Source organism: Microcebus murinus, chromosome 28 (assembly GCF_040939455.1).
Source record: "Microcebus murinus isolate Inina chromosome 28, M.murinus_Inina_mat1.0, whole genome shotgun sequence".
In the NCBI taxonomy this organism is placed as follows: Eukaryota; Metazoa; Chordata; class Mammalia; order Primates; family Cheirogaleidae; genus Microcebus; species Microcebus murinus.
The window spans coordinates 15,131,699-15,156,335 of record NC_134131.1 but is presented as its reverse complement, the minus strand read 5'-3'; the positions used below and the strand labels follow the sequence as shown (position 1 = coordinate 15,156,335).

The 24,637-nt window shown below is 59.7% G+C and overlaps 9 non-coding genes across 9 annotated transcripts; all 9 read right to left on the bottom strand.

Moving 5' to 3' along the window:
• Window positions 1–1,725: 1,725 nt before the first annotated feature.
• On the bottom strand, window positions 1,726–1,844 carry LOC142865153 (5S ribosomal RNA). The gene has a single exon (XR_012915456.1). It is a non-coding gene; the product is annotated as a 5S ribosomal RNA (ribosomal RNA).
• A 2,482-nt stretch (window positions 1,845–4,326) lies between these two features.
• LOC142865141 (5S ribosomal RNA) lies at window positions 4,327–4,445 on the bottom strand. Its single transcript, XR_012915444.1, has one exon. It is a non-coding gene; the product is annotated as a 5S ribosomal RNA (ribosomal RNA).
• A 2,483-nt stretch (window positions 4,446–6,928) lies between these two features.
• On the bottom strand, window positions 6,929–7,047 carry LOC142865130 (5S ribosomal RNA). Its single transcript, XR_012915432.1, has one exon. It is a non-coding gene; the product is annotated as a 5S ribosomal RNA (ribosomal RNA).
• Window positions 7,048–9,527: 2,480 nt separating this feature from the next.
• On the bottom strand, window positions 9,528–9,646 carry LOC142865119 (5S ribosomal RNA). The gene has a single exon (XR_012915421.1). It is a non-coding gene; the product is annotated as a 5S ribosomal RNA (ribosomal RNA).
• A 2,479-nt stretch (window positions 9,647–12,125) lies between these two features.
• LOC142865108 (5S ribosomal RNA) lies at window positions 12,126–12,244 on the bottom strand. The gene has a single exon (XR_012915410.1). It is a non-coding gene; the product is annotated as a 5S ribosomal RNA (ribosomal RNA).
• Window positions 12,245–14,723: 2,479 nt separating this feature from the next.
• On the bottom strand, window positions 14,724–14,842 carry LOC142865097 (5S ribosomal RNA). Its single transcript, XR_012915399.1, has one exon. It is a non-coding gene; the product is annotated as a 5S ribosomal RNA (ribosomal RNA).
• Window positions 14,843–17,321: 2,479 nt separating this feature from the next.
• On the bottom strand, window positions 17,322–17,440 carry LOC142865086 (5S ribosomal RNA). Its single transcript, XR_012915388.1, has one exon. It is a non-coding gene; the product is annotated as a 5S ribosomal RNA (ribosomal RNA).
• Window positions 17,441–19,923: 2,483 nt separating this feature from the next.
• On the bottom strand, window positions 19,924–20,042 carry LOC142865075 (5S ribosomal RNA). Its single transcript, XR_012915376.1, has one exon. It is a non-coding gene; the product is annotated as a 5S ribosomal RNA (ribosomal RNA).
• A 2,479-nt stretch (window positions 20,043–22,521) lies between these two features.
• LOC142865064 (5S ribosomal RNA) lies at window positions 22,522–22,640 on the bottom strand. Its single transcript, XR_012915365.1, has one exon. It is a non-coding gene; the product is annotated as a 5S ribosomal RNA (ribosomal RNA).
• Window positions 22,641–24,637: the final 1,997 nt, after the last annotated feature.

Below are 24,637 nucleotides of genomic sequence, written 5' to 3'. Positions count from 1 at the left end.
ATGAGAGATTTGGTTCCAGCTTCATTGAGGGTCATTTCACTAACGAAGGCACCGTAAAGACGTTCCTGAGACGTTTGTGAGGGTGGCAACTGAAAGAGGATTTTAAAGCTGACAGAAGAGGCGAGGAAAGGCACAGGAGATTTCCACACCCAGCAAGGAAGCCTTTCCCGAAATGGAAGAAAGAAACAAGCAAACAGAAACACCGGTAGCCCGCCCGGATCAGAGTCTGCTCCTTAGAGAAAGTACCCTGACCAGGTTCACCCGTGGGTCGCGAGCTAGCGGCATTCAGAAGAGCCAGGCCCGCAGCCTACGCAGAAGACACCTGCGCTCGGGTGTCTGTGGCGGCACAATTCACCATTGCAAAGATGTGGAAGCGACCCGAGTGCCCATCGATCCACGAGTGGATTAATAAAACGTGGCGCGTGCACACCACGGAGTGCTATTCAGCTATGAGAAACGGCGGTGAGCGGGCACCTCCCGTGTTCTCCTGGCCGGAGCTGGAACCCGTTCCAGTAAGCCAAGTATCCCAAGAGTGGACACAGGAGCACCACGTGCGCGTGCTCACCGGCAAATTGGTAGGAACCCATGGACACCTAAGTGGACGTAGAGGAATCACCTCCATCGGGTGGGGGGAGGTGATGGGCATACACACCCTTTAGGAATGGGGTGGGTGCGCACCGACTGGGGGATGGGCGCACTTGAAGCTCTGACCAGAGGGGGGAGGCGGGGAGAGGACAATGTACCTGACCTTAACATTGGTACCCCCACCATAGGCTGCTAAGACAACAGGGGGGAGGGGGGCACGGGCAATACATGGAACCTTAATACTTGTACTCCCATAATCTGCTTGAAAAGAGAGAGAGAAAAGAATGCAATAATGGAGGTAAGAGGCATTTTTTTTTTTTTTTTGGAGACAGAGTCTCGCTTTGTTGCCCTGGCTAGAGTGAGTGCCATGGCGTCAGCCTAGCTCACAGCAACCTCAATCTCCTGGGCTCAAGCAATCCTGCTGCCTCAGCCTCCCAAGTAGCTGGGACTACAGGCATGCGCCACCGTGCCCGGCTAATTTTTTTTTTTTTGTATATATATATATCTATATATCAGTTGGCCAATTAATTTCTTTCTATTTATAGTAGAGATGGGGGTCTCCCTCTTGCTCAGGCTGGTTTCGAACTCCTGACCTCGAGCAGTCCGCCCACCTCGGCCTCCCAGAGTGCTAGGATTACAGGCGTGAGCCAGCACGCCCGGCCAAGAGGCATTTTTTTTTTTTTTTAAAATGACTCCGAAAAGAAAAGGAAAAGGGGGCCTGTCGAGCACGTCTGGGTGTGACTGTGCATCCCCCAACATCCGGTGCCACCACCAAAGATTCCTACGTGGAGCCCATAGAACGCCAAAATCAACGGGACGAGTTCTGGTCACAACTCCCTCAAAATGACATCCTGGCCTTCTTCTGCAACTCCCTCCCCTCTCAGACTCTCAAGGTTTCCTCCAGCGTGTCGGCTCCCACCGACCAGACCCTCGGTCTGAGACCCGACAGTCCAGATGCCACGCCTGCTGCCGCGTGGCGGCGGTGCTGCGGCTTGGGGCAAGAGGAGGCCCCACGGAGCGGGCTGGGGCGCCAGGCACCGTGGCGGGCGCTGAGGGCGGGGTTGCCCCCCACCCCCCACTGCCGCCGCGCTCTCCGAATGGGGACAGAACACGAGGCAAAAAAAAAAAAAAAAAAAAAAAGGCCTACGGCACCCGGTATTCCCAGGCGGTCTCCCATCCAAGTACTAACCAGGCCCGACCCTGCTTAGCTTCCGAGATCGGACGAGATCGGGCGCGTTCAGGGTGGTGTGGCCGTAGACGGCGGAGGGCGCCCCAGCCCCGCTCAAGAAGCCGAGCGTCTCTGCGCTTCCCCGCGCCTCCTCCCGCCCCAGGCCCCGCGCCCGCGCCGACCCACTCGGGGCCGGGCCGGGCTGGTTGAGTTCGCTGGCCGGGTCCCGAGGTCTCCACGGGGCTGGGGTGCCGGGCGTGGTGGGCTCGGCGGGGTGGGGGGCTGTCTTCACACACACACACACACACACACACACACTCACACACTGACACACACCAGATGCGCCTCCAGCCTCCACGGCTGGACCCGCCAAGGCGGAGACCTCCAGCCGCCCTCCTCTCCTGGCCTCGCCTCCCTCACCTACCCGCCCCCAACCCAGTGCGCCGCTGCTGCCTGCGCATGCGCGGGCGGTCGCCTTTGGCCCCAGGGGCCGCCCTCCAGCACAACCCCTTTCAGCTGCGCCCCCGCCCTGCGTGTGGGCTGCCGCCTATCCGCCCCGGACCGGGGCCGGGGCACAGCGCATAGGGGAGGGGAGCGAGTGTAGGGGCGTCTCTCGGGATGTGTGCCATGGGTGGGGTGTTTTGGGGGGCGCTGGAGAAATCAGTCCCCTCCATCTCCTACCTCTGGAAACCCCCCAAGCCCTTGCAGAACTGCCGGCACCGCTACCGTGGGGGCCGGGACCCTACTCTGTGTCCTCCTGTGGCCCAGTCCAGGGGGCCTGGGCCTGGCCGGGGCTGGATTGGACCCCAACCACCCTGGGGTGTGGACTTGCTAAAAATGGGCGATGAGAGATTTGGTTCCAGCTTCATTGAGGGTCATTTCACTAACGAAGGCACCGTAAAGACGTTCCTGAGACGTTTGTGAGGGTGGCAACTGAAAGAGGATTTTAAAGCTGACAGAAGAGGCGAGGAAAGGCACAGGAGATTTCCACACCCAGCAAGGAAGCCTTTCCCGAAATGGAAGAAAGAAACAAGCAAACAGAAACACCGGTAGCCCGCCCGGATCAGAGTCTGCTCCTTAGAGAAAGTACCCTGACCAGGTTCACCCGTGGGTCGCGAGCTAGCGGCATTCAGAAGAGCCAGGCCCGCAGCCTACGCAGAAGACACCTGCGCTCGGGTGTCTGTGGCGGCACAATTCACCATTGCAAAGATGTGGAAGCGACCCGAGTGCCCATCGATCCACGAGTGGATTAATAAAACGTGGCGCGTGCACACCACGGAGTGCTATTCAGCTATGAGAAACGGCGGTGAGCGGGCACCTCCCGTGTTCTCCTGGCCGGAGCTGGAACCCGTTCCAGTAAGCCAAGTATCCCAAGAGTGGACACAGGAGCACCACGTGCGCGTGCTCACCGGCAAATTGGTAGGAACCCATGGACACCTAAGTGGACGTAGAGGAATCACCTCCATCGGGTGGGGGGAGGTGATGGGCATACACACCCTTTAGGAATGGGGTGGGTGCGCACCGACTGGGGGATGGGCGCACTTGAAGCTCTGACCAGAGGGGGGAGGCGGGGAGAGGACAATGTACCTGACCTTAACATTGGTACCCCCACCATAGGCTGCTAAGACAACAGGGGGGAGGGGGGCACGGGCAATACATGGAACCTTAATACTTGTACTCCCATAATCTGCTTGAAAAGAGAGAGAGAAAAGAATGCAATAATGGAGGTAAGAGGCATTTTTTTTTTTTTTTTTGGAGACAGAGTCTCGCTTTGTTGCCCTGGCTAGAGTGAGTGCCATGGCGTCAGCCTAGCTCACAGCAACCTCAATCTCCTGGGCTCAAGCAATCCTGCTGCCTCAGCCTCCCAAGTAGCTGGGACTACAGGCATGCGCCACCGTGCCCGGCTAATTTTTTTTTTTGTATATATATATATATCTATATATCAGTTGGCCAATTAATTTCTTTCTATTTATAGTAGAGATGGGGGGTCTCCCTCTTGCTCAGGCTGGTTTCGAACTCCTGACCTCGAGCAGTCCGCCCACCTCGGCCTCCCAGAGTGCTAGGATTACAGGCGTGAGCCAGCACGCCCGGCCAAGAGGCATTTTTTTTTTTTTTTAAAAATGACTCCGAAAAGAAAAGGAAAAGGGGGCCTGTCGAGCACGTCTGGGTGTGACTGTGCATCCCCCAACATCCGGTGCCACCACCAAAGATTCCTACGTGGAGCCCATAGAACGCCAAAATCAACGGGACGAGTTCTGGTCACAACTCCCTCAAAATGACATCCTGGCCTTCTTCTGCAACTCCCTCCCCTCTCAGACTCTCAAGGTTTCCTCCAGCGTGTCGGCTCCCACCGACCAGACCCTCGGTCTGAGACCCGACAGTCCAGATGCCACGCCTGCTGCCGCGTGGCGGCGGTGCTGCGGCTTGGGGCAAGAGGAGGCCCCACGGAGCGGGCTGGGGCGCCAGGCACCGTGGCGGGCGCTGAGGGCGGGGTTGCCCCCCACCCCCCACTGCCGCCGCGCTCTCCGAATGGGGACAGAACACGAGGCAAAAAAAAAAAAAAAAAAAAAAAAGGCCTACGGCACCCGGTATTCCCAGGCGGTCTCCCATCCAAGTACTAACCAGGCCCGACCCTGCTTAGCTTCCGAGATCGGACGAGATCGGGCGCGTTCAGGGTGGTGTGGCCGTAGACGGCGGAGGGCGCCCCAGCCCCGCTCAAGAAGCCGAGCGTCTCTGCGCTTCCCCGCGCCTCCTCCCGCCCCAGGCCCCGCGCCCGCGCCGACCCACTCGGGGCCGGGCCGGGCTGGTTGAGTTCGCTGGCCGGGTCCCGAGGTCTCCACGGGGCTGGGGTGCCGGGCGTGGTGGGCTCGGCGGGGTGGGGGGCTGTCTTCACACACACACACACACACACACACACACACTCACACACTGACACACACCAGATGCGCCTCCAGCCTCCACGGCTGGACCCGCCAAGGCGGAGACCTCCAGCCGCCCTCCTCTCCTGGCCTCGCCTCCCTCACCTACCCGCCCCCAACCCAGTGCGCCGCTGCTGCCTGCGCATGCGCGGGCGGTCGCCTTTGGCCCCAGGGGCCGCCCTCCAGCACAACCCCTTTCAGCTGCGCCCCCGCCCTGCGTGTGGGCTGCCGCCTATCCGCCCCGGACCGGGGCCGGGGCACAGCGCATAGGGGAGGGGAGCGAGTGTAGGGGCGTCTCTCGGGATGTGTGCCATGGGTGGGGTGTTTTGGGGGGCGCTGGAGAAATCAGTCCCCTCCATCTCCTACCTCTGGAAACCCCCCAAGCCCTTGCAGAACTGCCGGCACCGCTACCGTGGGGGCCGGGACCCTACTCTGTGTCCTCCTGTGGCCCAGTCCAGGGGGCCTGGGCCTGGCCGGGGCTGGATTGGACCCCAACCACCCTGGGGTGTGGACTTGCTAAAAATGGGCGATGAGAGATTTGGTTCCAGCTTCATTGAGGGTCATTTCACTAACGAAGGCACCGTAAAGACGTTCCTGAGACGTTTGTGAGGGTGGCAACTGAAAGAGGATTTTAAAGCTGACAGAAGAGGCGAGGAAAGGCACAGGAGATTTCCACACCCAGCAAGGAAGCCTTTCCCGAAATGGAAGAAAGAAACAAGCAAACAGAAACACCGGTAGCCCGCCCGGATCAGAGTCTGCTCCTTAGAGAAAGTACCCTGACCAGGTTCACCCGTGGGTCGCGAGCTAGCGGCATTCAGAAGAGCCAGGCCCGCAGCCTACGCAGAAGACACCTGCGCTCGGGTGTCTGTGGCGGCACAATTCACCATTGCAAAGATGTGGAAGCGACCCGAGTGCCCATCGATCCACGAGTGGATTAATAAAACGTGGCGCGTGCACACCACGGAGTGCTATTCAGCTATGAGAAACGGCGGTGAGCGGGCACCTCCCGTGTTCTCCTGGCCGGAGCTGGAACCCGTTCCAGTAAGCCAAGTATCCCAAGAGTGGACACAGGAGCACCACGTGCGCGTGCTCACCGGCAAATTGGTAGGAACCCATGGACACCTAAGTGGACGTAGAGGAATCACCTCCATCGGGTGGGGGGAGGTGATGGGCATACACACCCTTTAGGAATGGGGTGGGTGCGCACCGACTGGGGGATGGGCGCACTTGAAGCTCTGACCAGAGGGGGGAGGCGGGGAGAGGACAATGTACCTGACCTTAACATTGGTACCCCCACCATAGGCTGCTAAGACAACAGGGGGGAGGGGGGCACGGGCAATACATGGAACCTTAATACTTGTACTCCCATAATCTGCTTGAAAAGAGAGAGAGAAAAGAATGCAATAATGGAGGTAAGAGGCATTTTTTTTTTTTTTTTTGGAGACAGAGTCTCGCTTTGTTGCCCTGGCTAGAGTGAGTGCCATGGCGTCAGCCTAGCTCACAGCAACCTCAATCTCCTGGGCTCAAGCAATCCTGCTGCCTCAGCCTCCCAAGTAGCTGGGACTACAGGCATGCGCCACCGTGCCCGGCTAATTTTTTTTTTTTTTGTATATATATATATCTATATATCAGTTGGCCAATTAATTTCTTTCTATTTATAGTAGAGATGGGGGTCTCCCTCTTGCTCAGGCTGGTTTCGAACTCCTGACCTCGAGCAGTCCGCCCACCTCGGCCTCCCAGAGTGCTAGGATTACAGGCGTGAGCCAGCACGCCCGGCCAAGAGGCATTTTTTTTTTTTTTTAAAATGACTCCGAAAAGAAAAGGAAAAGGGGGCCTGTCGAGCACGTCTGGGTGTGACTGTGCATCCCCCAACATCCGGTGCCACCACCAAAGATTCCTACGTGGAGCCCATAGAACGCCAAAATCAACGGGACGAGTTCTGGTCACAACTCCCTCAAAATGACATCCTGGCCTTCTTCTGCAACTCCCTCCCCTCTCAGACTCTCAAGGTTTCCTCCAGCGTGTCGGCTCCCACCGACCAGACCCTCGGTCTGAGACCCGACAGTCCAGATGCCACGCCTGCTGCCGCGTGGCGGCGGTGCTGCGGCTTGGGGCAAGAGGAGGCCCCACGGAGCGGGCTGGGGCGCCAGGCACCGTGGCGGGCGCTGAGGGCGGGGTTGCCCCCCACCCCCCACTGCCGCCGCGCTCTCCGAATGGGGACAGAACACGAGGCAAAAAAAAAAAAAAAAAAAAAAAAGGCCTACGGCACCCGGTATTCCCAGGCGGTCTCCCATCCAAGTACTAACCAGGCCCGACCCTGCTTAGCTTCCGAGATCGGACGAGATCGGGCGCGTTCAGGGTGGTGTGGCCGTAGACGGCGGAGGGCGCCCCAGCCCCGCTCAAGAAGCCGAGCGTCTCTGCGCTTCCCCGCGCCTCCTCCCGCCCCAGGCCCCGCGCCCGCGCCGACCCACTCGGGGCCGGGCCGGGCTGGTTGAGTTCGCTGGCCGGGTCCCGAGGTCTCCACGGGGCTGGGGTGCCGGGCGTGGTGGGCTCGGCGGGGTGGGGGGCTGTCTTCACACACACACACACACACACACACACACTCACACACTGACACACACCAGATGCGCCTCCAGCCTCCACGGCTGGACCCGCCAAGGCGGAGACCTCCAGCCGCCCTCCTCTCCTGGCCTCGCCTCCCTCACCTACCCGCCCCCAACCCAGTGCGCCGCTGCTGCCTGCGCATGCGCGGGCGGTCGCCTTTGGCCCCAGGGGCCGCCCTCCAGCACAACCCCTTTCAGCTGCGCCCCCGCCCTGCGTGTGGGCTGCCGCCTATCCGCCCCGGACCGGGGCCGGGGCACAGCGCATAGGGGAGGGGAGCGAGTGTAGGGGCGTCTCTCGGGATGTGTGCCATGGGTGGGGTGTTTTGGGGGGCGCTGGAGAAATCAGTCCCCTCCATCTCCTACCTCTGGAAACCCCCCAAGCCCTTGCAGAACTGCCGGCACCGCTACCGTGGGGGCCGGGACCCTACTCTGTGTCCTCCTGTGGCCCAGTCCAGGGGGCCTGGGCCTGGCCGGGGCTGGATTGGACCCCAACCACCCTGGGGTGTGGACTTGCTAAAAATGGGCGATGAGAGATTTGGTTCCAGCTTCATTGAGGGTCATTTCACTAACGAAGGCACCGTAAAGACGTTCCTGAGACGTTTGTGAGGGTGGCAACTGAAAGAGGATTTTAAAGCTGACAGAAGAGGCGAGGAAAGGCACAGGAGATTTCCACACCCAGCAAGGAAGCCTTTCCCGAAATGGAAGAAAGAAACAAGCAAACAGAAACACCGGTAGCCCGCCCGGATCAGAGTCTGCTCCTTAGAGAAAGTACCCTGACCAGGTTCACCCGTGGGTCGCGAGCTAGCGGCATTCAGAAGAGCCAGGCCCGCAGCCTACGCAGAAGACACCTGCGCTCGGGTGTCTGTGGCGGCACAATTCACCATTGCAAAGATGTGGAAGCGACCCGAGTGCCCATCGATCCATGAGTGGATTAATAAAACGTGGCGCGTGCACACCACGGAGTGCTATTCAGCTATGAGAAACGGCGGTGAGCGGGCACCTCCCGTGTTCTCCTGGCCGGAGCTGGAACCCGTTCCAGTAAGCCAAGTATCCCAAGAGTGGACACAGGAGCACCACGTGCGCGTGCTCACCGGCAAATTGGTAGGAACCCATGGACACCTAAGTGGACGTAGAGGAATCACCTCCATCGGGTGGGGGGAGGTGATGGGCATACACACCCTTTAGGAATGGGGTGGGTGCGCACCGACTGGGGGATGGGCGCACTTGAAGCTCTGACCAGAGGGGGGAGGCGGGGAGAGGACAATGTACCTGACCTTAACATTGGTACCCCCACCATAGGCTGCTAAGACAACAGGGGGGAGGGGGGCACGGGCAATACATGGAACCTTAATACTTGTACTCCCATAATCTGCTTGAAAAGAGAGAGAGAAAAGAATGCAATAATGGAGGTAAGAGGCATTTTTTTTTTTTTTTTGGAGACAGAGTCTCGCTTTGTTGCCCTGGCTAGAGTGAGTGCCATGGCGTCAGCCTAGCTCACAGCAACCTCAATCTCCTGGGCTCAAGCAATCCTGCTGCCTCAGCCTCCCAAGTAGCTGGGACTACAGGCATGCGCCACCGTGCCCGGCTAATTTTTTTTTTTTTGTATATATATATATCTATATATCAGTTGGCCAATTAATTTCTTTCTATTTATAGTAGAGATGGGGGTCTCCCTCTTGCTCAGGCTGGTTTCGAACTCCTGACCTCGAGCAGTCCGCCCACCTCGGCCTCCCAGAGTGCTAGGATTACAGGCGTGAGCCAGCACGCCCGGCCAAGAGGCATTTTTTTTTTTTTTTAAAATGACTCCGAAAAGAAAAGGAAAAGGGGGCCTGTCGAGCACGTCTGGGTGTGACTGTGCATCCCCCAACATCCGGTGCCACCACCAAAGATTCCTACGTGGAGCCCATAGAACGCCAAAATCAACGGGACGAGTTCTGGTCACAACTCCCTCAAAATGACATCCTGGCCTTCTTCTGCAACTCCCTCCCCTCTCAGACTCTCAAGGTTTCCTCCAGCGTGTCGGCTCCCACCGACCAGACCCTCGGTCTGAGACCCGACAGTCCAGATGCCACGCCTGCTGCCGCGTGGCGGCGGTGCTGCGGCTTGGGGCAAGAGGAGGCCCCACGGAGCGGGCTGGGGCGCCAGGCACCGTGGCGGGCGCTGAGGGCGGGGTTGCCCCCCACCCCCCACTGCCGCCGCGCTCTCCGAATGGGGACAGAACACGAGGCAAAAAAAAAAAAAAAAAAAAAAAAAGGCCTACGGCACCCGGTATTCCCAGGCGGTCTCCCATCCAAGTACTAACCAGGCCCGACCCTGCTTAGCTTCCGAGATCGGACGAGATCGGGCGCGTTCAGGGTGGTGTGGCCGTAGACGGCGGAGGGCGCCCCAGCCCCGCTCAAGAAGCCGAGCGTCTCTGCGCTTCCCCGCGCCTCCTCCCGCCCCAGGCCCCGCGCCCGCGCCGACCCACTCGGGGCCGGGCCGGGCTGGTTGAGTTCGCTGGCCGGGTCCCGAGGTCTCCACGGGGCTGGGGTGCCGGGCGTGGTGGGCTCGGCGGGGTGGGGGGCTGTCTTCACACACACACACACACACACACACACACTCACACACTGACACACACCAGATGCGCCTCCAGCCTCCACGGCTGGACCCGCCAAGGCGGAGACCTCCAGCCGCCCTCCTCTCCTGGCCTCGCCTCCCTCACCTACCCGCCCCCAACCCAGTGCGCCGCTGCTGCCTGCGCATGCGCGGGCGGTCGCCTTTGGCCCCAGGGGCCGCCCTCCAGCACAACCCCTTTCAGCTGCGCCCCCGCCCTGCGTGTGGGCTGCCGCCTATCCGCCCCGGACCGGGGCCGGGGCACAGCGCATAGGGGAGGGGAGCGAGTGTAGGGGCGTCTCTCGGGATGTGTGCCATGGGTGGGGTGTTTTGGGGGGCGCTGGAGAAATCAGTCCCCTCCATCTCCTACCTCTGGAAACCCCCCAAGCCCTTGCAGAACTGCCGGCACCGCTACCGTGGGGGCCGGGACCCTACTCTGTGTCCTCCTGTGGCCCAGTCCAGGGGGCCTGGGCCTGGCCGGGGCTGGATTGGACCCCAACCACCCTGGGGTGTGGACTTGCTAAAAATGGGCGATGAGAGATTTGGTTCCAGCTTCATTGAGGGTCATTTCACTAACGAAGGCACCGTAAAGACGTTCCTGAGACGTTTGTGAGGGTGGCAACTGAAAGAGGATTTTAAAGCTGACAGAAGAGGCGAGGAAAGGCACAGGAGATTTCCACACCCAGCAAGGAAGCCTTTCCCGAAATGGAAGAAAGAAACAAGCAAACAGAAACACCGGTAGCCCGCCCGGATCAGAGTCTGCTCCTTAGAGAAAGTACCCTGACCAGGTTCACCCGTGGGTCGCGAGCTAGCGGCATTCAGAAGAGCCAGGCCCGCAGCCTACGCAGAAGACACCTGCGCTCGGGTGTCTGTGGCGGCACAATTCACCATTGCAAAGATGTGGAAGCGACCCGAGTGCCCATCGATCCACGAGTGGATTAATAAAACGTGGCGCGTGCACACCACGGAGTGCTATTCAGCTATGAGAAACGGCGGTGAGCGGGCACCTCCCGTGTTCTCCTGGCCGGAGCTGGAACCCGTTCCAGTAAGCCAAGTATCCCAAGAGTGGACACAGGAGCACCACGTGCGCGTGCTCACCGGCAAATTGGTAGGAACCCATGGACACCTAAGTGGACGTAGAGGAATCACCTCCATCGGGTGGGGGGAGGTGATGGGCATACACACCCTTTAGGAATGGGGTGGGTGCGCACCGACTGGGGGATGGGCGCACTTGAAGCTCTGACCAGAGGGGGGAGGCGGGGAGAGGACAATGTACCTGACCTTAACATTGGTACCCCCACCATAGGCTGCTAAGACAACAGGGGGGAGGGGGGCACGGGCAATACATGGAACCTTAATACTTGTACTCCCATAATCTGCTTGAAAAGAGAGAGAGAAAAGAATGCAATAATGGAGGTAAGAGGCATTTTTTTTTTTTTTTTGGAGACAGAGTCTCGCTTTGTTGCCCTGGCTAGAGTGAGTGCCATGGCGTCAGCCTAGCTCACAGCAACCTCAATCTCCTGGGCTCAAGCAATCCTGCTGCCTCAGCCTCCCAAGTAGCTGGGACTACAGGCATGCGCCACCGTGCCCGGCTAATTTTTTTTTTTTTGTATATATATATATCTATATATCAGTTGGCCAATTAATTTCTTTCTATTTATAGTAGAGATGGGGGTCTCCCTCTTGCTCAGGCTGGTTTCGAACTCCTGACCTCGAGCAGTCCGCCCACCTCGGCCTCCCAGAGTGCTAGGATTACAGGCGTGAGCCAGCACGCCCGGCCAAGAGGCATTTTTTTTTTTTTTTAAAATGACTCCGAAAAGAAAAGGAAAAGGGGGCCTGTCGAGCACGTCTGGGTGTGACTGTGCATCCCCCAACATCCGGTGCCACCACCAAAGATTCCTACGTGGAGCCCATAGAACGCCAAAATCAACGGGACGAGTTCTGGTCACAACTCCCTCAAAATGACATCCTGGCCTTCTTCTGCAACTCCCTCCCCTCTCAGACTCTCAAGGTTTCCTCCAGCGTGTCGACTCCCACCGACCAGACCCTCGGTCTGAGACCCGACAGTCCAGATGCCACGCCTGCTGCCGCGTGGCGGCGGTGCTGCGGCTTGGGGCAAGAGGAGGCCCCACGGAGCGGGCTGGGGCGCCAGGCACCGTGGCGGGCGCTGAGGGCGGGGTTGCCCCCCACCCCCCACTGCCGCCGCGCTCTCCGAATGGGGACAGAACACGAGGCAAAAAAAAAAAAAAAAAAAAAAAAGGCCTACGGCACCCGGTATTCCCAGGCGGTCTCCCATCCAAGTACTAACCAGGCCCGACCCTGCTTAGCTTCCGAGATCGGACGAGATCGGGCGCGTTCAGGGTGGTGTGGCCGTAGACGGCGGAGGGCGCCCCAGCCCCGCTCAAGAAGCCGAGCGTCTCTGCGCTTCCCCGCGCCTCCTCCCGCCCCAGGCCCCGCGCCCGCGCCGACCCACTCGGGGCCGGGCCGGGCTGGTTGAGTTCGCTGGCCGGGTCCCGAGGTCTCCACGGGGCTGGGGTGCCGGGCGTGGTGGGCTCGGCGGGGTGGGGGGCTTTCTTCACACACACACACACACACACACACACACTCACACACTGACACACACCAGATGCGCCTCCAGCCTCCACGGCTGGACCCGCCAAGGCGGAGACCTCCAGCCGCCCTCCTCTCCTGGCCTCGCCTCCCTCACCTACCCGCCCCCAACCCAGTGCGCCGCTGCTGCCTGCGCATGCGCGGGCGGTCGCCTTTGGCCCCAGGGGCCGCCCTCCAGCACAACCCCTTTCAGCTGCGCCCCCGCCCTGCGTGTGGGCTGCCGCCTATCCGCCCCGGACCGGGGCCGGGGCACAGCGCATAGGGGAGGGGAGCGAGTGTAGGGGCGTCTCTCGGGATGTGTGCCATGGGTGGGGTGTTTTGGGGGGCGCTGGAGAAATCAGTCCCCTCCATCTCCTACCTCTGGAAACCCCCCAAGCCCTTGCAGAACTGCCGGCACCGCTACCGTGGGGGCCGGGACCCTACTCTGTGTCCTCCTGTGGCCCAGTCCAGGGGGCCTGGGCCTGGCCGGGGCTGGATTGGACCCCAACCACCCTGGGGTGTGGACTTGCTAAAAATGGGCGATGAGAGATTTGGTTCCAGCTTCATTGAGGGTCATTTCACTAACGAAGGCACCGTAAAGACGTTCCTGAGACGTTTGTGAGGGTGGCAACTGAAAGAGGATTTTAAAGCTGACAGAAGAGGCGAGGAAAGGCACAGGAGATTTCCACACCCAGCAAGGAAGCCTTTCCCGAAATGGAAGAAAGAAACAAGCAAACAGAAACACCGGTAGCCCGCCCGGATCAGAGTCTGCTCCTTAGAGAAAGTACCCTGACCAGGTTCACCCGTGGGTCGCGAGCTAGCGGCATTCAGAAGAGCCAGGCCCGCAGCCTACGCAGAAGACACCTGCGCTCGGGTGTCTGTGGCGGCACAATTCACCATTGCAAAGATGTGGAAGCGACCCGAGTGCCCATCGATCCACGAGTGGATTAATAAAACGTGGCGCGTGCACACCACGGAGTGCTATTCAGCTATGAGAAACGGCGGTGAGCGGGCACCTCCCGTGTTCTCCTGGCCGGAGCTGGAACCCGTTCCAGTAAGCCAAGTATCCCAAGAGTGGACACAGGAGCACCACGTGCGCGTGCTCACCGGCAAATTGGTAGGAACCCATGGACACCTAAGTGGACGTAGAGGAATCACCTCCATCGGGTGGGGGGAGGTGATGGGCATACACACCCTTTAGGAATGGGGTGGGTGCGCACCGACTGGGGGATGGGCGCACTTGAAGCTCTGACCAGAGGGGGGAGGCGGGGAGAGGACAATGTACCTGACCTTAACATTGGTACCCCCACCATAGGCTGCTAAGACAACAGGGGGGAGGGGGGCACGGGCAATACATGGAACCTTAATACTTGTACTCCCATAATCTGCTTGAAAAGAGAGAGAGAAAAGAATGCAATAATGGAGGTAAGAGGCATTTTTTTTTTTTTTTTGGAGACAGAGTCTCGCTTTGTTGCCCTGGCTAGAGTGAGTGCCATGGCGTCAGCCTAGCTCACAGCAACCTCAATCTCCTGGGCTCAAGCAATCCTGCTGCCTCAGCCTCCCAAGTAGCTGGGACTACAGGCATGCGCCACCGTGCCCGGCTAATTTTTTTTTTTTTGTATATATATATATCTATATATCAGTTGGCCAATTAATTTCTTTCTATTTATAGTAGAGATGGGGGTCTCCCTCTTGCTCAGGCTGGTTTCGAACTCCTGACCTCGAGCAGTCCGCCCACCTCGGCCTCCCAGAGTGCTAGGATTACAGGCGTGAGCCAGCACGCCCGGCCAAGAGGCATTTTTTTTTTTTTTTTAAAATGACTCCGAAATGAAAAGGAAAAGGGGGCCTGTCGAGCACGTCTGGGTGTGACTGTGCATCCCCCAACATCCGGTGCCACCACCAAAGATTCCTACGTGGAGCCCATAGAACGCCAAAATCAACGGGACGAGTTCTGGTCACAACTCCCTCAAAATGACATCCTGGCCTTCTTCTGCAACTCCCTCCCCTCTCAGACTCTCAAGGTTTCCTCCAGCGTGTCGACTCCCACCGACCAGACCCTCGGTCTGAGACCCGACAGTCCAGATGCCACGCCTGCTGCCGCGTGGCGGCGGTGCTGCGGCTTGGGGCAAGAGGAGGCCCCACGGAGCGGGCTGGGGCGCCAGGCACCGTGGCGGGCGCTGAGGGCGGGGTTGCCCCCCACCCCCCACTGCCGCCGCGCTCTCCGAATGGGGACAGAACACGAGGCAAAAAAAAAAAAAAAAAAAAAAAGGCCTACGGCACCCGGTATTCCCAGGCGGTCTCCCATCCAAGTACTAACCAGGCCCGACCCTGCTTAGCTTCCGAGATCGGACGAGATCGGGCGCGTTCAGGGTGGTGTGGCCGTAGACGGCGGAGGGCGCCCCAGCCCCGCTCAAGAAGCCGAGCGTCTCTGCGCTTCCCCGCGCCTCCTCCCGCCCCAGGCCCCGCGCCCGCGCCGACCCACTCGGGGCCGGGCCGGGCTGGTTGAGTTCGCTGGCCGGGTCCCGAGGTCTCCACGGGGCTGGGGTGCCGGGCGTGGTGGGCTCGGCGGGGTGGGGGGCTTTCTTCACACACACACACACACACACACACACACTCACACACTGACACACACCAGATGCGCCTCCAGCCTCCACGGCTGGACCCGCCAAGGCGGAGACCTCCAGCCGCCCTCCTCTCCTGGCCTCGCCTCCCTCACCTACCCGCCCCCAACCCAGTGCGCCGCTGCTGCCTGCGCATGCGCGGGCGGTCGCCTTTGGCCCCAGGGGCCGCCCTCCAGCACAACCCCTTTCAGCTGCGCCCCCGCCCTGCGTGTGGGCTGCCGCCTATCCGCCCCGGACCGGGGCCGGGGCACAGCGCATAGGGGAGGGGAGCGAGTGTAGGGGCGTCTCTCGGGATGTGTGCCATGGGTGGGGTGTTTTGGGGGGCGCTGGAGAAATCAGTCCCCTCCATCTCCTACCTCTGGAAACCCCCCAAGCCCTTGCAGAACTGCCGGCACCGCTACCGTGGGGGCCGGGACCCTACTCTGTGTCCTCCTGTGGCCCAGTCCAGGGGGCCTGGGCCTGGCCGGGGCTGGATTGGACCCCAACCACCCTGGGGTGTGGACTTGCTAAAAATGGGCGATGAGAGATTTGGTTCCAGCTTCATTGAGGGTCATTTCACTAACGAAGGCACCGTAAAGACGTTCCTGAGACGTTTGTGAGGGTGGCAACTGAAAGAGGATTTTAAAGCTGACAGAAGAGGCGAGGAAAGGCACAGGAGATTTCCACACCCAGCAAGGAAGCCTTTCCCGAAATGGAAGAAAGAAACAAGCAAACAGAAACACCGGTAGCCCGCCCGGATCAGAGTCTGCTCCTTAGAGAAAGTACCCTGACCAGGTTCACCCGTGGGTCGCGAGCTAGCGGCATTCAGAAGAGCCAGGCCCGCAGCCTACGCAGAAGACACCTGCGCTCGGGTGTCTGTGGCGGCACAATTCACCATTGCAAAGATGTGGAAGCGACCCGAGTGCCCATCGATCCACGAGTGGATTAATAAAACGTGGCGCGTGCACACCACGGAGTGCTATTCAGCTATGAGAAACGGCGGTGAGCGGGCACCTCCCGTGTTCTCCTGGCCGGAGCTGGAACCCGTTCCAGTAAGCCAAGTATCCCAAGAGTGGACACAGGAGCACCACGTGCGCGTGCTCACCGGCAAATTGGTAGGAACCCATGGACACCTAAGTGGACGTAGAGGAATCACCTCCATCGGGTGGGGGGAGGTGATGGGCATACACACCCTTTAGGAATGGGGTGGGTGCGCACCGACTGGGGGATGGGCGCACTTGAAGCTCTGACCAGAGGGGGGAGGCGGGGAGAGGACAATGTACCTGACCTTAACATTGGTACCCCCACCATAGGCTGCTAAGACAACAGGGGGGAGGGGGGCACGGGCAATACATGGAACCTTAATACTTGTACTCCCATAATCTGCTTGAAAAGAGAGAGAGAAAAGAATGCAATAATGGAGGTAAGAGGCATTTTTTTTTTTTTTTTGGAGACAGAGTCTCGCTTTGTTGCCCTGGCTAGAGTGAGTGCCATGGCGTCAGCCTAGCTCACAGCAACCTCAATCTCCTGGGCTCAAGCAATCCTGCTGCCTCAGCCTCCCAAGTAGCTGGGACTACAGGCATGCGCCACCGTGCCCGGCTAATTTTTTTTTTTTTGTATATATATATATCTATATATCAGTTGGCCAATTAATTTCTTTCTATTTATAGTAGAGATGGGGGTCTCCCTCTTGCTCAGGCTGGTTTCGAACTCCTGACCTCGAGCAGTCCGCCCACCTCGGCCTCCCAGAGTGCTAGGATTACAGGCGTGAGCCAGCACGCCCGGCCAAGAGGCATTTTTTTTTTTTTTTAAAATGACTCCGAAAAGAAAAGGAAAAGGGGGCCTGTCGAGCACGTCTGGGTGTGACTGTGCATCCCCCAACATCCGGTGCCACCACCAAAGATTCCTACGTGGAGCCCATAGAACGCCAAAATCAACGGGACGAGTTCTGGTCACAACTCCCTCAAAATGACATCCTGGCCTTCTTCTGCAACTCCCTCCCCTCTCAGACTCTCAAGGTTTCCTCCAGCGTGTCGGCTCCCACCGACCAGACCCTCGGTCTGAGACCCGACAGTCCAGATGCCACGCCTGCTGCCGCGTGGCGGCGGTGCTGCGGCTTGGGGCAAGAGGAGGCCCCACGGAGCGGGCTGGGGCGCCAGGCACCGTGGCGGGCGCTGAGGGCGGGGTTGCCCCCCACCCCCCACTGCCGCCGCGCTCTCCGAATGGGGACAGAACACGAGGCAAAAAAAAAAAAAAAAAAAAAAAAGGCCTACGGCACCCGGTATTCCCAGGCGGTCTCCCATCCAAGTACTAACCAGGCCCGACCCTGCTTAGCTTCCGAGATCGGACGAGATCGGGCGCGTTCAGGGTGGTGTGGCCGTAGACGGCGGAGGGCGCCCCAGCCCCGCTCAAGAAGCCGAGCGTCTCTGCGCTTCCCCGCGCCTCCTCCCGCCCCAGGCCCCGCGCCCGCGCCGACCCACTCGGGGCCGGGCCGGGCTGGTTGAGTTCGCTGGCCGGGTCCCGAGGTCTCCACGGGGCTGGGGTGCCGGGCGTGGTGGGCTCGGCGGGGTGGGGGGCTTTCTTCACACACACACACACACACACACACACACTCACACACTGACACACACCAGATGCGCCTCCAGCCTCCACGGCTGGACCCGCCAAGGCGGAGACCTCCAGCCGCCCTCCTCTCCTGGCCTCGCCTCCCTCACCTACCCGCCCCCAACCCAGTGCGCCGCTGCTGCCTGCGCATGCGCGGGCGGTCGCCTTTGGCCCCAGGGGCCGCCCTCCAGCACAACCCCTTTCAGCTGCGCCCCCGCCCTGCGTGTGGGCTGCCGCCTATCCGCCCCGGACCGGGGCCGGGGCACAGCGCATAGGGGAGGGGAGCGAGTGTAGGGGCGTCTCTCGGGATGTGTGCCATGGGTGGGGTGTTTTGGGGGGCGCTGGAGAAATCAGTCCCCTCCATCTCCTACCTCTGGAAACCCCCCAAGCCCTTGCAGAACTGCCGGCACCGCTACCGTGGGGGCCGGGACCCTACTCTGTGTCCTCCTGTGGCCCAGTCCAGGGGGCCTGGGCCTGGCCGGGGCTGGATTGGACCCCAACCACCCTGGGGTGTGGACTTGCTAAAAATGGGCGATGAGAGATTTGGTTCCAGCTTCATTGAGGGTCATTTCACTAACGAAGGCACCGTAAAGACGTTCCTGAGACGTTTGTGAGGGTGGCAACTGAAAGAGGATTTTAAAGCTGACAGAAGAGGCGAGGAAAGGCACAGGAGATTTCCACACCCAGCAAGGAAGCCTTTCCCGAAATGGAAGAAAGAAACAAGCAAACAGAAACACCGGTAGCCCGCCCGGATCAGAGTCTGCTCCTTAGAGAAAGTACCCTGACCAGGTTCACCCGTGGGTCGCGAGCTAGCGGCATTCAGAAGAGCCAGGCCCGCAGCCTACGCAGAAGACACCTGCGCTCGGGTGTCTGTGGCGGCACAATTCACCATTGCAAAGATGTGGAAGCGACCCGAGTGCCCATCGATCCACGAGTGGATTAATAAAACGTGGCGCGTGCACACCACGGAGTGCTATTCAGCTATGAGAAACGGCGGTGAGCGGGCACCTCCCGTGTTCTCCTGGCCGGAGCTGGAACCCGTTCCAGTAAGCCAAGTATCCCAAGAGTGGACACAGGAGCACCACGTGCGCGTGCTCACCGGCAAATTGGTAGGAACCCATGGACACCTAAGTGGACGTAGAGGAATCACCTCCATCGGGTGGGGGGAGGTGATGGGCATACACACCCTTTAGGAATGGGGTGGGTGCGCACCGACTGGGGGATGGGCGCACTTGAAGCTCTGACCAGAGGGGGGAGGCGGGGAGAGGACAATGTACCTGACCTTAACATTGGTACCCCCACCATAGGCTGCTAAGACAACAGGGGGGAGGGGGGCACGGGCAATACATGGAACCTTAATACTTGTACTCCCATAATCTGCTTGAAAAGAGAGAGAGAAAAGAATGCAATAATGGAGGTAAGAGGCATTTTTTTTTTTTTTTTTTGGAGACAGAGTCTCGCTTTGTTGCCCTGGCTAGAGTGAGTGCCATGGCGTCAGCCTAGCTCACAGCAACCTCAATCTCCTGGGCTCAAGCAATCCTGCTGCCTCAGCCTCCCAAGTAGCTGGGACTACAGGCATGCGCCACCGTGCCCGGCTAATTTTTTTTTTTTTGTATATATATATATCTATATATCAGTTGGCCAATTAATTTCTTTCTATTTATAGTAGAGATGGGGGGTCTCCCTCTTGCTCAGGCTGGTTTCGAACTCCTGACCTCGAGCAGTCCGCCCACCTGGCCTCCCAGAGTGCTAGGATTACAGGCGTGAGCCAGCACGCCCGGCCAAGAGGCATTTTTTTTTTTTTTAAAAAATGACTCCGAAAAGAAAAGGAAAAGGGGGCCTGTCGAGCACGTCTGGGTGTGACTGTGCATCCCCCAACATCCGGTGCCACCACCAAAGATTCCTACGTGGAGCCCATAGAACGCCAAAATCAACGGGACGAGTTCTGGTCACAACTCCCTCAAAATGACATCCTGGCCTTCTTCTGCAACTCCCTCCCCTCTCAGACTCTCAAGGTTTCCTCCAGCGTGTCGGCTCCCACCGACCAGACCCTCGGTCTGAGACCCGACAGTCCAGATGCCACGCCTGCTGCCGCGTGGCGGCGGTGCTGCGGCTTGGGGCAAGAGGAGGCCCCACGGAGCGGGCTGGGGCGCCAGGCACCGTGGCGGGCGCTGAGGGCGGGGTTGCCCCCCACCCCCCACTGCCGCCGCGCTCTCCGAATGGGGACAGAACACGAGGCAAAAAAAAAAAAAAAAAAAAAAAAAGGCCTACGGCACCCGGTATTCCCAGGCGGTCTCCCATCCAAGTACTAACCAGGCCCGACCCTGCTTAGCTTCCGAGATCGGACGAGATCGGGCGCGTTCAGGGTGGTGTGGCCGTAGACGGCGGAGGGCGCCCCAGCCCCGCTCAAGAAGCCGAGCGTCTCTGCGCTTCCCCGCGCCTCCTCCCGCCCCAGGCCCCGCGCCCGCGCCGACCCACTCGGGGCCGGGCCGGGCTGGTTGAGTTCGCTGGCCGGGTCCCGAGGTCTCCACGGGGCTGGGGTGCCGGGCGTGGTGGGCTCGGCGGGGTGGGGGGCTGTCTTCACACACACACACACACACACACACACACTCACACACTGACACACACCAGATGCGCCTCCAGCCTCCACGGCTGGACCCGCCAAGGCGGAGACCTCCAGCCGCCCTCCTCTCCTGGCCTCGCCTCCCTCACCTACCCGCCCCCAACCCAGTGCGCCGCTGCTGCCTGCGCATGCGCGGGCGGTCGCCTTTGGCCCCAGGGGCCGCCCTCCAGCACAACCCCTTTCAGCTGCGCCCCCGCCCTGCGTGTGGGCTGCCGCCTATCCGCCCCGGACCGGGGCCGGGGCACAGCGCATAGGGGAGGGGAGCGAGTGTAGGGGCGTCTCTCGGGATGTGTGCCATGGGTGGGGTGTTTTGGGGGGCGCTGGAGAAATCAGTCCCCTCCATCTCCTACCTCTGGAAACCCCCCAAGCCCTTGCAGAACTGCCGGCACCGCTACCGTGGGGGCCGGGACCCTACTCTGTGTCCTCCTGTGGCCCAGTCCAGGGGGCCTGGGCCTGGCCGGGGCTGGATTGGACCCCAACCACCCTGGGGTGTGGACTTGCTAAAAATGGGCGATGAGAGATTTGGTTCCAGCTTCATTGAGGGTCATTTCACTAACGAAGGCACCGTAAAGACGTTCCTGAGACGTTTGTGAGGGTGGCAACTGAAAGAGGATTTTAAAGCTGACAGAAGAGGCGAGGAAAGGCACAGGAGATTTCCACACCCAGCAAGGAAGCCTTTCCCGAAATGGAAGAAAGAAACAAGCAAACAGAAACACCGGTAGCCCGCCCGGATCAGAGTCTGCTCCTTAGAGAAAGTACCCTGACCAGGTTCACCCGTGGGTCGCGAGCTAGCGGCATTCAGAAGAGCCAGGCCCGCAGCCTACGCAGAAGACACCTGCGCTCGGGTGTCTGTGGCGGCACAATTCACCATTGCAAAGATGTGGAAGCGACCCGAGTGCCCATCGATCCACGAGTGGATTAATAAAACGTGGCGCGTGCACACCACGGAGTGCTATTCAGCTATGAGAAACGGCGGTGAGCGGGCACCTCCCGTGTTCTCCTGGCCGGAGCTGGAACCCGTTCCAGTAAGCCAAGTATCCCAAGAGTGGACACAGGAGCACCACGTGCGCGTGCTCACCGGCAAATTGGTAGGAACCCATGGACACCTAAGTGGACGTAGAGGAATCACCTCCATCGGGTGGGGGGAGGTGATGGGCATACACACCCTTTAGGAATGGGGTGGGTGCGCACCGACTGGGGGATGGGCGCACTTGAAGCTCTGACCAGAGGGGGGAGGCGGGGAGAGGACAATGTACCTGACCTTAACATTGGTACCCCCACCATAGGCTGCTAAGACAACAGGGGGGAGGGGGGCACGGGCAATACATGGAACCTTAATACTTGTACTCCCATAATCTGCTTGAAAAGAGAGAGAGAAAAGAATGCAATAATGGAGGTAAGAGGCATTTTTTTTTTTTTTTTTGGAGACAGAGTCTCGCTTTGTTGCCCTGGCTAGAGTGAGTGCCATGGCGTCAGCCTAGCTCACAGCAACCTCAATCTCCTGGGCTCAAGCAATCCTGCTGCCTCAGCCTCCCAAGTAGCTGGGACTACAGGCATGCGCCACCGTGCCCGGCTAATTTTTTTTTTTTGTATATATATATATCTATATATCAGTTGGCCAATTAATTTCTTTCTATTTATAGTAGAGATGGGGGTCTCCCTCTTGCTCAGGCTGGTTTCGAACTCCTGACCTCGAGCAGTCCGCCCACCTCGGCCTCCCAGAGTGCTAGGATTACAGGCGTGAGCCAGCACGCCCGGCCAAGAGGCATTTTTTTTTTTTTTTTAAAATGACTCCGAAAAGAAAAGGAAAAGGGGGCCTGTCGAGCACGTCTGGGTGTGACTGTGCATCCCCCAACATCCGGTGCCACCACCAAAGATTCCTACGTGGAGCCCATAGAACGCCAAAATCAACGGGACGAGTTCTGGTCACAACTCCCTCAAAATGACATCCTGGCCTTCTTCTGCAACTCCCTCCCCTCTCAGACTCTCAAGGTTTCCTCCAGCGTGTCGGCTCCCACCGACCAGACCCTCGGTCTGAGACCCGACAGTCCAGATGCCACGCCTGCTGCCGCGTGGCGGCGGTGCTGCGGCTTGGGGCAAGAGGAGGCCCCACGGAGCGGGCTGGGGCGCCAGGCACCGTGGCGGGCGCTGAGGGCGGGGTTGCCCCCCACCCCCCACTGCCGCCGCGCTCTCCGAATGGGGACAGAACACGAGGCAAAAAAAAAAAAAAAAAAAAAAAGGCCTACGGCACCCGGTATTCCCAGGCGGTCTCCCATCCAAGTACTAACCAGGCCCGACCCTGCTTAGCTTCCGAGATCGGACGAGATCGGGCGCGTTCAGGGTGGTGTGGCCGTAGACGGCGGAGGGCGCCCCAGCCCCGCTCAAGAAGCCGAGCGTCTCTGCGCTTCCCCGCGCCTCCTCCCGCCCCAGGCCCCGCGCCCGCGCCGACCCACTCGGGGCCGGGCCGGGCTGGTTGAGTTCGCTGGCCGGGTCCCGAGGTCTCCACGGGGCTGGGGTGCCGGGCGTGGTGGGCTCGGCGGGGTGGGGGGCTTTCTTCACACACACACACACACACACACACACACTCACACACTGACACACACCAGATGCGCCTCCAGCCTCCACGGCTGGACCCGCCAAGGCGGAGACCTCCAGCCGCCCTCCTCTCCTGGCCTCGCCTCCCTCACCTACCCGCCCCCAACCCAGTGCGCCGCTGCTGCCTGCGCATGCGCGGGCGGTCGCCTTTGGCCCCAGGGGCCGCCCTCCAGCACAACCCCTTTCAGCTGCGCCCCCGCCCTGCGTGTGGGCTGCCGCCTATCCGCCCCGGACCGGGGCCGGGGCACAGCGCATAGGGGAGGGGAGCGAGTGTAGGGGCGTCTCTCGGGATGTGTGCCATGGGTGGGGTGTTTTGGGGGGCGCTGGAGAAATCAGTCCCCTCCATCTCCTACCTCTGGAAACCCCCCAAGCCCTTGCAGAACTGCCGGCACCGCTACCGTGGGGGCCGGGACCCTACTCTGTGTCCTCCTGTGGCCCAGTCCAGGGGGCCTGGGCCTGGCCGGGGCTGGATTGGACCCCAACCACCCTGGGGTGTGGACTTGCTAAAAATGGGCGATGAGAGATTTGGTTCCAGCTTCATTGAGGGTCATTTCACTAACGAAGGCACCGTAAAGACGTTCCTGAGACGTTTGTGAGGGTGGCAACTGAAAGAGGATTTTAAAGCTGACAGAAGAGGCGAGGAAAGGCACAGGAGATTTCCACACCCAGCAAGGAAGCCTTTCCCGAAATGGAAGAAAGAAACAAGCAAACAGAAACACCGGTAGCCCGCCCGGATCAGAGTCTGCTCCTTAGAGAAAGTACCCTGACCAGGTTCACCCGTGGGTCGCGAGCTAGCGGCATTCAGAAGAGCCAGGCCCGCAGCCTACGCAGAAGACACCTGCGCTCGGGTGTCTGTGGCGGCACAATTCACCATTGCAAAGATGTGGAAGCGACCCGAGTGCCCATCGATCCACGAGTGGATTAATAAAACGTGGCGCGTGCACACCACGGAGTGCTATTCAGCTATGAGAAACGGCGGTGAGCGGGCACCTCCCGTGTTCTCCTGGCCGGAGCTGGAACCCGTTCCAGTAAGCCAAGTATCCCAAGAGTGGACACAGGAGCACCACGTGCGCGTGCTCACCGGCAAATTGGTAGGAACCCATGGACACCTAAGTGGACGTAGAGGAATCACCTCCATCGGGTGGGGGGAGGTGATGGGCATACACACCCTTTAGGAATGGGGTGGGTGCGCACCGACTGGGGGATGGGCGCACTTGAAGCTCTGACCAGAGGGGGGAGGCGGGGAGAGGACAATGTACCTGACCTTAACATTGGTACCCCCACCATAGGCTGCTAAGACAACAGGGGGGAGGGGGGCACGGGCAATACATGGAACCTTAATACTTGTACTCCCATAATCTGCTTGAAAAGAGAGAGAGAAAAGAATGCAATAATGGAGGTAAGAGGCATTTTTTTTTTTTTTTTGGAGACAGAGTCTCGCTTTGTTGCCCTGGCTAGAGTGAGTGCCATGGCGTCAGCCTAGCTCACAGCAACCTCAATCTCCTGGGCTCAAGCAATCCTGCTGCCTCAGCCTCCCAAGTAGCTGGGACTACAGGCATGCGCCACCGTGCCCGGCTAATTTTTTTTTTTTTGTATATATATATATCTATATATCAGTTGGCCAATTAATTTCTTTCTATTTATAGTAGAGATGGGGGTCTCCCTCTTGCTCAGGCTGGTTTCGAACTCCTGACCTCGAGCAGTCCGCCCACCTCGGCCTCCCAGAGTGCTAGGATTACAGGCATGAGCCAGCACGCCCG